Raw genomic sequence first — 12,760 nt, 5'->3', positions numbered from 1 at the left:
TCTGGAGAGAGACCTCATAGCCGACGACTGAATCGATGGACAGGGGTTGCAGTAGGCACGTGCGGGCTGGATGAACGGCTCCCAAGCATCGGGCAGTGTCACGGCCCAGCACCTCCACCAGTGTCGCAGTGCAACGCGAAGAAATGATGACAGCAGCTTATGGCAACAAAAAGGGCGTGTTCGGGATCACCTGTGCAGCAAGACGCCTGCTTCGTTGTCGTCTCAAAAAACCTTCTGTCCCACTAGCTGGAATCCACAAAACATTCCTATCATCGTTCTTTTTCACATACACACGCATGAATATTCAGATATCATCATACATGTGACGATGCTCATGATTATACAAATATATGATATGTTCCCACGAAGACGACGACGTTGAGAGTGCAGCTAACCCTAGCCTCGAACTTCTAATATTCCTTCTTTTGTGTTATTTTCCTTCGTTTTCGCGAAGACGTCTGCGGCATCGAGAAGATTTTGCCCTTACCCGGCCCCTTCCGAGAAGACGCAACCATAAGAAGTGTCGGATTTAGGGACTTCGGCCAAGGCCCAGTCCTGCAAAAGACCAAGAGAGCCGTCTGATTCATCCCACATGCCATCGAAACGACCAGACCGACGAGCAGGCGAACGTAATTGTGGCGACACCAGTGAACCTAAATGAGATGATGACGCATCCACAATAGTGGTACCGGACGAGAAGGTAGAGAATTTGTTGGACTGGAGGACAACTTCAAGATGGCAAGCCACTGCAAAATCAGGACTGTGGGTATCTCGCTAATTATATCACCAGTAGAGAGCGAAAAAAGACCTAATACAGGTGAACGCTATTGATTTACATTCTGCGGTGACATCAGCCATTCACACTGAGCCGGTTAAAAGTTATTTCACTGCTCAAGGTTCGCTACTGCTTGACGTGGCCACTGAAGGTCATGTAAATGTGCTTTTCATGTGTGGCAAGCTGTGTGGTGCAGCAGTTAGTGCTCGTCTTCCTAATGCCTACCTGCAAAACACCTGCTTGATCGGAGGTGTTCCCAAGTGGTACGCAGAGGCGGATCTGCTCGGATGCACGAAACCTCAAGGCATGATTCATGTCAGGAGGATTGTTAGAAGAACAGTTTCTTCTGCGATCGACTGGAAAGATAGACCCACGGACGTGGTGGTACTAGCGTTTACTCCAACACTGAACGACCTCTGACTATTAACCTTGGCTTCACTCGACATGAAACCGCCGAACACATGGAGCCACTAGCGAGGTTCTTTAAATGCCAACGTTTTGGTCAAGTGGCGAAATTCTGCAAAGGACAGCTGCGATGCAAACGCTGTGGAGGTTCACATGACTTCAAAACTTCCAAGGCTGATTTTAAATGCGCAAACTGTAATAGTGACCATCCCGCCAGTTATAGTGGGGGCTCATTCCGAGTGAGTGCGCTGCATAGACGAATAGCCCCTCTTATGGGAACTAAACCAACTAAACCAACTACTGCCCGATCAGTTGCTTAATGACCTGAGCATTTTTCTCTATTCATGAAAGACAGAATATCAACAAATGTAAAAATGTACGTGAGGTGCAATCAGAAGAATGCTTCCTGATGACACAGCTATGTATAGATAATAAAATTAATACAAATATGGGTGATATAAACTTAAACCAATTGGATTCATCTGTGTTCTGTTAGTTATTCATAGTGTTTTCATAGTTTTGGTTATGAATACCTCATAAGCATCCCTACTCGCTCTGTTCCCGGTGGTTCTAGCATTCTGATCTGTCATGCATTGTCGAATCTTCTGTATCCACCTGGGGTAGGAGTTCATGAAACAGACATTACGGACCACTTCCCCGTCTTTCTGCACACTACATCTGCCCACTATTCATATTACGATTGCTACACAAAACTCGTTTTTTGACAAAAAATTTATCTTAGAATCTGTTTTAATGCTGACTGGTCTTTTGTTCTTATACTAATGATCCGCAGTTAGCTTACTCACAATTTCTGACAAAGTTATCACAATATCAATCGTGCTCCGAAATGCGCAAATGCGAAATGAAAGTGGCATTTCCGCGTAATCCTTGGGTCACCGAAAATCTTTTTAAGGCAATGCGCGCACGTAAAAATCTTAAAAAAAACAAAAAGACAGCCAGTCAATTTAAATTTACGTGCGCGCTGTAAGAGATTTTCCAACTCACTGTCTGGTCGACTTGAAGCCAAAGCCAATTTTACGAGGAAAAGATAGTTATTTGTGGTCTTGATGTAAAGAAAAAATGAAAGATAGTGAATTCATTTTTGAATAGAAAACAAGCAACCGATAACATATTACAAATACCCCATAATGGTGATATTTATCATACGCCACTTACGATTGCAGATGCTTTTGATGATTTTTTTATTTTCTGATGTCAATCCACCAGCACACTAATCCTTATACGCCACAAAACGCCTTTCACAAGCATTCTATATGTTCCCAACTACTCCTGACGAGGTTGCATCAGTAATTCAGAATTTAAAACTAACTAGCACTGGGTTGGACGAAAGTCATCCAGGACATATTAAACTAATCTGTAAACCGATATCATTTGTCATATCTCACATCATCAACCTCATGTTTGAAACGGGAATTTTTCCGCAAGAACACAGATGAGGTAGAATAACTCCTGTTTTTAAGAAAGCAGATCGCTTATTATATCAAACTAAAGAGCGATCTGTGTTTTACCTTTTTTTAGCAAGGTGACAAAAGAAATAATTGAGGAACCATTGTTAAACTATTGTTACGTTAAGGTACACGCGATACTAGGCGTTTCAAGACATATTTACACCACTCCAACGCGCAAGGCAAGATGAAGAACAAAAGCTGAAGATGATGATCCTTCTTACCCTGGCGCATGCCCACAAAAGGGGCCCTACACCAAAATCATGTCGTCTTTCTCCGCACCTATCTAACCGCTTTTGTGGAACATTGTCTCATAACATAACACCCGGGTGCTGAAGCACCGTGTGGGTGCTTTCTACGATGTTGCGGAGTGGTAAAGTTTAAGGCGAGATACATGAACAATGTCTGTAAATAGTGAAGGAGGACGAATACTCGAGCGGGGCTATCTCGTAGGTCACATCTGTCACCTGGCACAATACGCGGTAGGGTCCCGAGTAGCGGGAAAGAAGTTTTTCAGAAAGTCCAACGCACCTGGTCGGAGTCCTCAATAGCACAAGAGAAGCCGGAGTAAAGGAAACTTGCCGATGGAGGGAGTTGTAATGGTGCCGCTGTTGATCTTGCGATGCTAAGAGGCGCTCACGGGATCCTTCTCGTGCTTTTCAAGCTCTGGTGATAGCATCGCGGGCGTATTCGGTCGTCGATTCGACGGCTGTCGAAAAGATGGTGTCAAATGGTAAAGTTGGATCACGGCCAAACACGATATAGAAAGGTGAAAATCCAGCTGCATCGTGGCGTGAGGAATTATAAGCGAACGTAACAAAGGGCAATGCAACGTCCCAGTCCAGGAGGTCGGACGATGCGTACATGGCGAGCATATCGGTCAAAGTCCGGTTGAATCGCTCAGTCACTCCGTTAGTTTGCGGGTGGTAGGCTGTCGTAAATTTATGTTATGTCTCGCAGTAGCGAAGCAGGTCGTCGATTTCTCGGGAAAGAAAAGAGCGCCCACGATCTGTGAGGAGTTGGCGTGGTGCGCCATGATGAAGTATGACGTCGTGCAGAAGGAAATCGGCAACGTCTGTGGGACAGCTGCTTGGTAGAGCCCGTGCAATGGCGTACCACGTTGTGTGATCCGTCACAACAGCTATCCACTTATTCCCAGAAGTGTACGCAAGGAAAGGGCCTAGAAGGTCAAGACTCAAGTCGAAAAAACAGATCAAAGGGAACGTCAAGTGGTTGGAGGAACCCAGCAGGGCTCAACAAAGGTTTTTTCTGGCGTTGACACTGGTCGCATGAGGCGACGTAGCTGCGGACCGGGCGATAAAGACTGGGCCAATAAAATCGACGCTGTACACGGTAGTTCGTCCGAGACAGTCCTAGGTGACCAGCAGTGGGAGCGTCGTGAAGCTGGCTGATCACGCTCGGACGTAAGTGGGAAGGTACCACAAGGTTCGTGTCCATTAGGGTGGACGTAGTAACGGTACAGTATGCCATTCTTGAGCACGAACAATTGAGTACACGTATCGGGTGCTGCAGAATGAAGCTTCTCGATAATGTTAAGACAGGATCTCAGTGCTGTTCCTCCCGGATGTCGCTTAAAGCAGAGAGAGACAGGACACATGGCGTTTCATCGAACGCCTCAGCTGGCTCCACTGGATTCCGAGATAAGCAGGCAGCGTCATGGTGTAAGCGGCCAGATTTGTAGGACACCGAGTATTTACAGTCTTAGAGTCGTAATGCACATGGACCAAGGGGTCCAGTGGGGTCCTTCAAGGATGCGAGCCAGCAAAGTGCGTGGTGATCGGTTGTGACGGTGAAATGTCGACCGTGAATATAGAGCCGAAATTTCGCTAGTGCCCAAACGAGAGCAAGACATTCCCTTTCGGTGATTGAGTAGTTTCTGTCCGCTTGTGAGAGGAGACGGCTGGCATAGGCGATAACGCGGGTGCAGCCGCTTTGATGCTGCGAAAAAACAGCACCAATTCCGTGGCCACTGGCATCGGTGAGGACTTCTGTAGGAGGCGGCGTTGTCAAAATGGGCCAGAACAGGTGGTTCTGTTAGAAATTCAATATGCGTAGAGAACGCCGTAGCCTGCGCAGCACCCCATGTGAATGAGACATCTTTTCTCAGTAAGTTTGTAAGAGGACGGGCTACTTCAGCATAGTTGTTCACAAAACGTCAAAAGTACGAGCACACTGCGGACCTTTTTGGTGCAGGTCGGAATGGGGAAGTTCCGCACGAATCGCACTTTATCAGGATCAGGGCGTACACCAGAGGAGTCGACAACGTGGCCCAACATGGTTAGTTGCTGGCGTCCGAAGTGGCACTTTAACGAGTTCAGTTGGAGACTGGCATTGCGAAAAACAGCCAGTATTGAGGATAGGCGGTCGAGGTGGGTCTCAAAGGTCGAAGAAAAGACGATAATGTCGTCAAGGTAACATAGACAAATTGATCATTGGAACCCACGCAAAAGAGAGTCTATCATTCACTTGAAGGTGGCCGGAGCGTTGCATAACCCAAAGGGCATGCCTTCAAACTGGTAAAGACCATCGGGCGTGACAAAAGCGGTCGTTTCGCGGTCCATGTCGTCGACAGCAGTTTGCCAGTACCCTGATCTTAGATCAATGGACGAAAAATACTTAGCGCCGTGAAGAGAATCCAGGGCGTCGTCTATGCGCGGTAGCGGGTAGACGTATTTTTTAGTAATCTTGTTCAGATGTCGGTAGTCAACACAGAATCGCCAAGTGTTGTCCTTCTTTTTGACGAGAACTACAGCGGAAGCCCATGGACTACAATATGGCTCAATTATGTCTCTGGCGAGCATTTTGTCGTCTTCTGCTTGAATCATGTGACGCTCTTTGTAGATACGTGGTATGGCCGCCGATAGACAGGGGAGGCATCGCCGGTGTCAATGCGGTGCTTTACAGCAGTGGTTTGACCAAGCGGACGATCACAAAAGTCCAATACGTTCCAGTATTACTCAAAGACGTGAAGGAGTGCGTCAGCTTGATGCGGCAAAAGGTCTGGCGTGATCATTTTTTAACGTCAGCAGGCGGGCTTGCTTCTGAATATCGAGCATGCGTGTAGCTACAGTGTCCAGCATCGTTCGAAGATAGAGCTGAGATGACGCATTCGTCAGAGGGAGTCAGCATGGCGAGGGCAAGTCCACGTTGGAGCACTTGTGGACACAGAGCAAAGTTGAGCACCGGAATGAAGGCGCAGTTTGCACGTAACTGAATAACAGTGTGTGGTAAGGTGTCACACAGGTCCCGTTAATTCGGGAGGCAATCGCCGGGCTAATTCCAAGGGCCGAAGTATCGGCCCCCCGAACCGCACCACGAAAGCGTGGACAATTTAGAAGTGGTCCTTTTTGGCGCGCCAACGGACGTCGGCTGTGGCCCAAAGAACAAGTCAGAGCCGGGAGTTGTTAAACAAACAAATTATATTCTTAATAATGGCAGATCGAAAACAATAGACAAAAATGCACACTCCACAATAGTTGCATACAATATGTCACCAATCAAACAACGTACTACACAGTACAATCAGCCACTCTCGAAACAACGGACACAGACAACAATACGCACTACAATGCAGTCGCATGCATTGAACAACCAAGACACTTAAAGACTAAAGAGATAGAAAACCTATTCAGTCCAAAGTTCTTGGAACAAAACTCTGGATGATACTCTTCCGAGAATCACTCACTGAAAGTCCAGCGTTCTTGTCGTTCCGCTGCCCCTGAAGTACCTCTTCTAGGAAACCTCGCCGAAGTTTCTCTTCCAGGAAACCTCACGTCTTCAATAGGCCACTCTCCAAGCTTCAAACTTCTTCGCCCGGAAACACGTCGGCTTCCCACACGCAGCTGTTGCCACGCGTCTTCGCTCGATAGCGGTAAACACACGCTCTTGCCTATAGCTCGAGCCTTCACCCCTCAAGTGGAAATCCTCTTCTTCTCCTGCTTTGTCCCTACGGACAAAACCTTCGCCGACTACACGGCAGAATTCCTACGCGCTCTGGCGCTAACTTCCGTATTCTCCGTATTCCGTATTCCGTGGAGTGAGCTAGAAGAAGGGCAAAGAAAAGGCATATGCGAAGAGGTGGCGAACCTGCTTGCAAAACTCAGTTCAACAGACTTATTGCAGCAATACGGCGACACAGCAACGAACTTCGGAGGAAACAATAGGCAACGTTTTGTGAGAGTTTAAGCATATTTACGTCACTGTAAAGGAATGGGGCGAGTAATAAATAGTGTTAGAAGCACGCCCGAGCCTTCGGGGTCGTTTATTGCTCTCGCGTTATTCAAGGATACATCAATGCCATCTCTAGCCAAATTTTGGTGACGTGTATGTAATTGGAAGAGAAAGTGAACCAATTTCCCCACTTCTGCCTCATTCTACATCTGCCATCAACGCACCTTCCACGCTGCGGGAACTTGCGTGCGTTATAAGTTGTCTCCGTCGACGCTGTGCTCCTGGACTTGCTGGAATTATTTCCCAAATGATCTCAAACCGGCCTGCAGAAGTGAAGTGCACGCTTCTGATGCATTTCAACTAAATTTGGGAGTCGGGAAACATCCTTCGAGCATGGAAGATGTCCTGGGTTGTGCCAGTGCCGAAGCCATGTAAAGACAGGACAGAACTGGCATCACATGGACCAGTATCAATAACTTCGTGCATAGTGAAGCTGATGGAGAAGTTGGCCTGTGTTCGGCTGACATGGTGGGTGGAGCATCACAAGGCCCTTCCAGCATGTATGACTGGGTTTCGGCAACGGTTGAGCGCACAGTACAAAGTCTTGGACTTGGTGAGTCACATGGAACACCAACGAGCATACGGCTTTTCAAACGCGGCAATATTCCTGGACGTTTCAAAAGTGTACGACTACGTGTCCCAAGGTGCAATAATTTGTGGTCTTGCTTCTATGAGAAAAACGGGGAACATTTCACGCTTTGTTCAGGCGTTTCTTAGTGATCGCTCGATGCAGGTGAAGTTAGAGACAGTGCTTAGTATATTTAGGAAAATCACCAGAGGAGTGTCGCACAGCAGTGTGCTGTCTCCACTGTTGTTCAATAAGGCCATGACTGGTTTACCTAACGCTCTCCAGACTGTGAGCAAGCAGTTCAAATATCACTTTATGCCAACAACATATGCATCTGGCTGTCTGGGTATCAGCATAAGCGATTGGAAAGGATTGGCCAAAGAGATATACTCTCCACACAAATCTATCTTGAATCTATTGGATTAACAATATCAGCTAAAAATTGTCGATTCAAGCTAATCCGAGGCATTCGAAGACGAGAAACAAGGATGAAAATATTATTTCCTGATGCATCAATTAAGCAAGTTAAGTACATGAGATTCCTTGGAGTCACACTATACACTAGTATGAATTGGCGATTGGTAGCAGACAAGACAATGACAGCGCTGCCACCCCGTGTAAACATTCTTCAAAAGATGGCAGGAACAAGCTAGGGGAGCCACCCAACATCAATGACAAAGTTACGCGTGGCAGTAATTGTCAATCGTGTGCTTCTTCAATTGCCTCTAATCTCTCCAAGTGAGTTAAAGTACGAACGGCTGAAAAAACTTCGTCGTAAATACCTCAGAGTCGCTTTGGGAGTGCGAAATTTAGCAGCGAGCATAAAGCTGCGTCGTGAAGCTAGTCTTCCACCGTTACATCTTCTCGCCTCTCAACGACTGCTGATACAGCTTTGCTGACTTAGCGAATCGAGCTCAAGACGAGCACTACTCAGTCTCTTTCAGCGACGCATTAAATTGCGAGCTTTTGTGGCCCTCAACACCGTTCGCCATCTTGGCATCAATTTCCCCAAAAAAAGACAACTTCAATCAGAACCACCTTGGTCACATGAGGATGTCAATTTTCAGGTGACGATTCCGCGGATGCACAGCAAGCGTTCCACATTTACAGCAGAAGTACGTTATTTTGTACTTGAATATATTGAAGAAAAGTACTCCGATCGTTTGAAAGTTTTTGCCCATGGATCAGTCGACATAGTGCGCGGAGCAAGCGCTGCGACGTTCGTGATCCCGTCTCTAAAAGCGTCCTAGGCAGCGCGACTCGAGAGCGTTGTTTCATCGACAGCATGTGAAAGCATGGCAATTCAGGTAGCCCTGAAAAAAACTGAAGTTTTGTAGGCAGTGTGGTGAAGCCTTCGAACAGTGGGTCGTCCTCTCCAGCACCTTCTAGTGGGTTGCCCTTTTTTAGCAAAAAGAAGAGCAGCTCGTGCAGAGAGTCCGCATTGACTGTCGCTGTTAAGCATCGTCGACAAGTGTCCGCCAATAAACGTCTCATCAATTTGGTGGAGAGTGCTGTGCCCTTCTAACACCTTCGTTTAGCATTTGATGCCCCTGGAGCTTCGATCCCGCACCGTGCCTTCTACCATGCACCAAGACGCCGCACAGCAAACGCTTCCTCCGGCGCCGACGCCATGTTCCGGTGTCCCCCGCATCCGCGACCCCCCTGTCTTCACCGGCGCGGATGGCACCGACGTCGAGGACTGGCTTGCTATGTACGAACGCGTCAGCGTCCCCAATTGTTGGGACGAGGCAGGTAAACTCGGCAACCTGGTTTTCTACCTCGCGGGTGTGGCCGGCATGTGGTACAACAAACACGCATCCGATTTCCCCACTTGGTTCGCTTTTAAAACCGCCGTCGTCGACGTGTTCGGCCGTCCTGCCGTTCGTAAGCTCCAAGCCGAACAGCGGTTACGTGAACAAGCACAGCAGACCGGTGAGTCCTTCACAAGCTACATAGAGGACATCCTTGACTTGTGCAAGAAAGTGGACGCGAGCATGTCAGAGGCCGATGGAATTACCCATGTTCTAAAAGGCATCGCCGACGATGCCTTCACCATGCTTCTGGCCAAGAACCCTCGCACTGTGGCAGAGATCATTACACTTTGCCAAAGTTACGAGGAGCTGCGACGGCAGCGCTCGATGACCCGTCGACCACCCTCACGTAACGCTGATCCCTCGGCCTTCTCAACACTTCCTGACCACACCGCCTTGCTTGCTGAAATCAAGTCATTCGTGCGTGAGGAAGTTGCCTGCCAGGTCTCTTTACTGGCCTTTGCTCCCCCGCAACGTGCTGAACAGTCGTCAAGCACACTTCTGCCTCCCCTCCGCCGAGCCATTCAGCAGGAAATCGCGGAGGTCGTTCCAGAATATCACCAGCCGCCTCCAGTATCTACATCACTCAGTTACGCCCAAGGTGTCGCCAGGCTACCCCCACCGATTCCTGTGACTGGCCCTCTTGGTTACATCGAAACCATCGCCAGACCCCAGGCCCTCGGAGAAACTGTGCCGCCTACATATACCGACATCATCCACGTGCCCCGTGTGCCGCCCACTATGCAGTTATATCAGCAGCCGGCTCTCCCATCGCGTTCTTCCACATTGATGGGACCCGCGAACCGATGGCGCACTGCGGACAATCGCCCCATATACTTTGCTTGTGGTTGCGTCGGTCACGTAGCACGCTACTGCAATAGTGTGCAGCGACCGCAGGTCGCCTTCAATTTTCTCAGCCGATCGAGCCGCTTTTATGACCAACCGCCACCTACGTCACCGTCGTCCCGCCCCGCTCCATCTACCCGCCGTTCACATTCTCCGCGACGTCGCTCATAGTCGCCGATGCGGCCACGTCCACTAGAGGGTGACCAGGAAAACTAGTCGTCGCAGTCCACGAGGCAAGGGCTGCGACGCTGTCGAACTGCGGAAGCCCTCAGGAAAGACCATCAAACGTGATAGACGTGCTTGTGGATGGTGTTCGTGCATCTGCCCTTGTAGATACTGGAGCCGCCGTATCCGTCATGGACGCAAAGCTTAGCCGATTACTGCGCAGAGTGACCACGCCACTTTCCGGGCTCTCCCTCCGTACAGCCAGCACCCAAAACATTCACCCTACAGCGATGTGTACAGCCCGCCTCATGATTCAGGACGTGATGTATGCCGTCGACTTCATCATAATTCCTTCATGCTCTCACGACGTCATTCTAGGATGGGATTTTCTCTCCCGCCACGACGCCGTCATTCAGTGCGCACCAGCAGAAATAGAGCTGACACCATTCTCTTCTTTGACGCTGGCCGACAGTCCATCTGCTGCAAGCAAGTTACTCGTCAGGGACGACCCACTGTTCGAAGGCTTCACCACAGCAGCAACAAGTCGTGCTGTTTTCGGACAGTAAGCCCGCTTTGCAGCGGCTAAACCATGAATTGGGTTTGGATCGGTCCACTCAAACATCACTGCGAATCCTTAAAGACCTGCATGGCATAAGTGTAAACATTAAGTTCCACTTGATTCCATCACATGTTTGTATAGCGTGTAATAAGGCGGCTGACAGACTTGCCCGGAACGCTCTGAAGCTTACACCAACGAAGACTCCTAAAGACAATAAATAAGCGTATCTTAGGAAAAGCTGTCAATAAGCATTTTCACTCGTTATGGCTGACGCCTCCCCAGCCTTGTTTGAGAAAAAGGCTATCAAGGGAAGAGGCCTGCTTTCTTCACCGCATCCGAATGAGATCAGCGCGTACATCAGCATGGCTCCAGAAGATCAGACTCTCCGCGATGCCCTGGTGCCCGAAGTTCAAGAAAAACGATGATATAGAACATTATTTCCTTGAGTGTCGTGAGCTTAAGGAACGGCAAGGTTTGTTTGAAGAACAGCAACGTTTAGGTTCACCATGTGACAGCGTGACAGATTTTGTGTTTCCGCCTGGTCACTACATCTTCAGGAAACAGGTGTCGCGACTTCTCTTAAAATTTTTGAGTGCTATAGACCTCGCATGTGAGTGGTGACAAGTGATAATTAAGTTTAGGGTATAGTGCAGCATAATAGAGTACCGGCACAATACTGCATGTGAAATGCCATAAAGGCTACCGTCTTATACGCGTTTATGTCGCGCTATGCACGGTTTTTATTTTAAGAGCCTGCTCGTTCTTAGTTTAAAAACAAAGGGCCTTAGCTACAATCAGCAAAGAGCAAACCGGGCGGGGCAATAGCCTGCAAATTATGCAAAGCAAGATCCGCTGGCTACCTACAACATGCTTAACCTTAACCTTTCGTATGAAAGCTCATATTAACAGGTTACAAGCGAGAACAAGCAGGTGAAAGCACACACAAATTTTCGGTACTTCAACATAACAGATTTCTACTGTATACAGCAGCAGCTTCAATGCCATGTATACCCCTACTTTCGGATCACAAATCTTGTACGTTTTTTTTTCCTTTATTGCCAGACATTTACACACTTCCCCACCGCACCAACTCCGACATGCGGATCATAATACAAAACCTTCGTTTTGAAAAGGAAATTCATAGATGCCAACACTTCTTCGCCATATTTCGATTTTCGAAACACCTCCCGTAGTTTTCTTACAGAACCGTTAAAGTGTGAATTCACTGATCTAATAATCACACCACAGCTCCAAACAGCTACACGGTTTCTCGAAATGCTATGAAGGCTAAGCAAAAAAAACATGTAATAAGGTGTAATGCTATGTCCTGCTGTTAAATAAACAATACCACGTGGTGTTGGCGGTAATTCCTTTTTCAGGGTTCTTTTACAATATTCCCCATAAGAAAAGTGCGCTGCAGCAGCCCGTCCGTTCATCTGTCTGTCTGTTTGTCTGTCTGTCTGTTTGTCTGTCTGTCTGTCTGTCTCTCTGTCTGTCTGTCTGTATGTCTGTCTGTCTGTCAATCTGGCTGTCTGTTCGTCCGTCCGTCCATCCACCCGTCCGTCTGTCCATCTGTGCACCCGTTTTTTCCATGATTAATAACGGCCATACTTACAAGCTGCACTTGCTGCTGACTAGTGAAGGTATGTCACGAAGGTACTAAAATACTCCGGAAACTTGCAAACACAGGTGTTAATTAACTGACAACTAACTATTTACTCAGAGTGCTTTTTGTATGTAACAAAGAAGCGAGCCCTTGAATGCACGCTCCTCTCCTTCATTCATAGCAAGCGCCTCGTTCTGGTGAACTTGGTGCCTTCAGGTTATGCGAGGGATTAATAGTGAGCAGCCAGCTTGTAATAAGTTTACCTGATACGTGGCGTCAAACGTCAAACAGGCGGAAAAAGAGTGTTC

This window comes from Rhipicephalus microplus, chromosome 1, assembly GCF_043290135.1.
Source record: "Rhipicephalus microplus isolate Deutch F79 chromosome 1, USDA_Rmic, whole genome shotgun sequence".
In the NCBI taxonomy this organism is placed as follows: Eukaryota; Metazoa; Arthropoda; class Arachnida; order Ixodida; family Ixodidae; genus Rhipicephalus; species Rhipicephalus microplus.
This window is presented reverse-complemented; position numbering follows the sequence as displayed.